Source organism: Coptis chinensis, chromosome 1 (assembly GCF_015680905.1).
Source record: "Coptis chinensis isolate HL-2020 chromosome 1, ASM1568090v1, whole genome shotgun sequence".
Taxonomy (NCBI): domain Eukaryota; kingdom Viridiplantae; phylum Streptophyta; class Magnoliopsida; order Ranunculales; family Ranunculaceae; genus Coptis; species Coptis chinensis.
Genome location: NC_141456.1, coordinates 12221670 through 12224855, shown reverse-complemented (window position 1 = coordinate 12224855; position 3186 = coordinate 12221670). Strand labels below are relative to the sequence as shown.

Below are 3186 nucleotides of genomic sequence, written 5' to 3'. Positions count from 1 at the left end.
TTAACCTTAATGAATAACAAATGAGAAATTATAAAGTGGATGCAATTGCACTGAACTAACATCAAATAATAATTAACGGAAAATCGAAAACTTGATGCAATTATTGCATTGAACTAATCTCAACAAATAATTAATGAGAAATTGAAAACTGGATGGAACGTACTACATTGAACTAACAAAAAAAAGAATAATTAATGGAAAATCAGAAACTTGATGCATATGTATTGAACTAATAACCCTAAAACATGTTTGTATTACATGTAGGGAGAATGTCTTGACAAATATAGTTTTGTATTATAAGTAGTGTTTATCATAATTCTTTTATTATGATTGGAAATGTCTTGCTCTTTAAGTAACTTCAATATTATTTTCGCCACATTTGGTATTCTCACAAAATTTCAATGAAACTTCTATTATTAAACCTAACAATAAAAAGAAGTCGATAGGTTTTATCAAGATATAGTGCTTCATTTTATAGAGAGTGGTGCAAGAAATTTAAATGAGTGATTAATATAATTTTCATATTTCATAGCTATACATAGCTAACTAACTATGCATATATGCATAGTTGCTAATATTTTTTTAGAATAATTTAATATAAAGACACCCGTTCGTAGGACGGGTTCGAAAACTAGGTTATAGTGTTCTTGATGCATTACATCCAAGAGTATTGATCCTAAAACAGTTGCCTATATATATGTCTAGTTTTCATCAGACAAAAGTACACATTAGTCTTCCATTTGGGGTCCCATTTTCATGGTTCACAACTTATTTTCCGACTTCAATTGCCAATTCTCCATTACCATGCCATGCAACTATGCAAGCATAAAACCACCTCCAATAGACCAATCTGGTGCTTTATTAAAACCCAAAATAACGGTGACATTATATGGTCCAACCCTTGTATAGTTACATGCAGTGGCCTGTACGACAGTACGATAGCGCTCCTATAGTCCTATTCTGTGGCGCCCCCTGTACATATATATCAATCTATTTAAATATATTGATAATTTCTCCTATCGAAGTAATAATCGAACTAAAAATATCAAAAGACCAAATAAAGTAACACGAAATCTTTGTGAAAATTTTATATATGAGTTTATAATTTTATATATATCCAAGTTTTTGGGCTTTACAAAAGCCCATGTCCAAAGACTCCAAGGTCACAAAGGAGAAAGGACAATAAAGCTGAATTGAGGAATGTCCAGCAAACTCACCTGAAACTCTGAAAAGTACTTGTCAAATGTCTAGTACATTTCATCTGTGACCTCTTTAATTTGATGTCAAAGCCTAGATGTCTGAAATTATTGGAAAAATGTAAAAACATAAAACAACTGAAACAAACTCAAGCACAGTTAATCACATATGGACTTGGGAAAAACAATTATGTTGTAAGTAGAATTCTAGCTTTCTGTGCAGACCACCCAATTCATGGAAGTTTAAACCATGCATGTTTACTTTTTAAACATATTGAACAGCCTACACTTTGTATATATAATACAATGATTAAAACCTTTTTACAAAATGGGGAATTGGTTAAAACTATTCAAGTGTATAGTAAGTTGTTGGAATGTGGTTTGTTTCCTGATAATTATACTCTTCCTTATGTATTGAAGGCTTGTGGTTACCTTCAGAACTGTATGTTAGGTGAACAGATTCATGGGGATGTTTTGAAATTGGGTTTTCTGTATGATATCTTTGTGGGCAATAGTTTGTTAGTTATGTATACATTATGTGGTAGTATGGTAGAAGGGAAAAAATTGTTTGATGAAATGCCAGTGAGAAGTGCTGTGTCGTGGACAGTTATGATATCTGGTTATGCAAAGAAGGGGGATGTTGAAACTTCGTGTTTGTATTTTGATAATGCACCTGTGAAGGATAGAGGAATATGGGGTTCTATGATTTCGGGTTATGTACAGAATAATTGTTTTAAAGAGGGGTTAGAAATGTTTCGACTAATGCAAGTGGCTGGTTTTGAGCCTGATGAAGCTGTTTTTGTTAGTGTTCTTTCTGCTTGTGCTCATTTAGGTGCTATGGATATTGGGATATGGATACACAGATACTTGGACAGAAAGCGGTCATTGTTGAGTATTCGGTTGAGTACTGCTCTTATTGATATGTATGCAAGGTGTGGGAATTTGGTTTTGGCTACAAAGTTGTTTGATGACATGGGAGAACGAGATACCATATGTTGGAATGTAATGATTTCTGGATTGGCAATGCATGGGGATGGACAGAATGCAATTAAGCTATTTAAGGAAATGGATAAAGCTGGTTTTAAGCCTAATGATATTACTTTCATTGCAGTTTTTACTGCTTGCAGCTATTCAGGTATGCCTCTTGAAGGTCTACATATATTCAATAGCATGACTACTGTATATGGTATTCAACCAAAAAGTGAACATTGTGGATGCATGGTAGACTTTCTTAGCCGGCTGGGTTAATTGAAGAGGCAAAACGTGTCATGCAAAGAATACCACGTTCAAGTAGCTCATCCGAAGAAGCAGTTGCTTGGAGAGCGATCCTCGCTTCTTGCTGTGATCAACAAAAAACACGATTGGCAGGTGTTGCAGCTGAGAGGCTATTTGAGTTAGAACGTCATAGTGGTGCCTATGTTCTACTGTCTAACATGTACGCAGCTGATGGGAGATATGATGATGCAAAGAGAATAAGGAAAATTATGAAGGATAGAGGGGTGGAGAAGACACCAGGTTGCAGCTCAATTGACCTCAATGGTTTAGTTCACGAGTTTATAGCAGGTGAGGAAACACACCCGCAGATGGAAGACATATACCAAGTCTTGGAGAAGATGAACAAGCTGTTGGATTCTTGAGGGTTAAATTTACCCAACATTTGTTGCATGCTATTTACCTAAATTGAATAACTGGCTGTTGGCACCCCTGGTTCTTGGACGATATGCTTGCTTTAGAAAGGCTATTGCTATATTGAATTTTTATTAGGTATTCAGGCATGCCTCTTGAAAGTCCGCAGAATATTAAATAGCATGGCTACTGTAGTGGTGTTCAATTGAAGAGTGGACATTAGGGATGTTTGGCAGATATTCTTAGCCGAGCTGAGTTATTTGAAGAGGCAAAAGAAGTCATGCAAAGAATACCATATTCGTGTAGCACTTCTGAAGTAGCAATTGCTAGGAGAGCAATTCTGACTTCCTGCTGTGATCACCAA

The 3186-nt window shown here is 35.3% G+C and overlaps 1 pseudogene; it reads left to right on the top strand.

Annotated features, from left to right (window-relative positions):
* Positions 1–1160: 1160 nt before the first annotated feature.
* On the top strand, positions 1161–2984 carry LOC147522182 (putative pentatricopeptide repeat-containing protein At5g59200, chloroplastic pseudogene; annotated as a pseudogene).
* Positions 2985–3186: the final 202 nt, after the last annotated feature.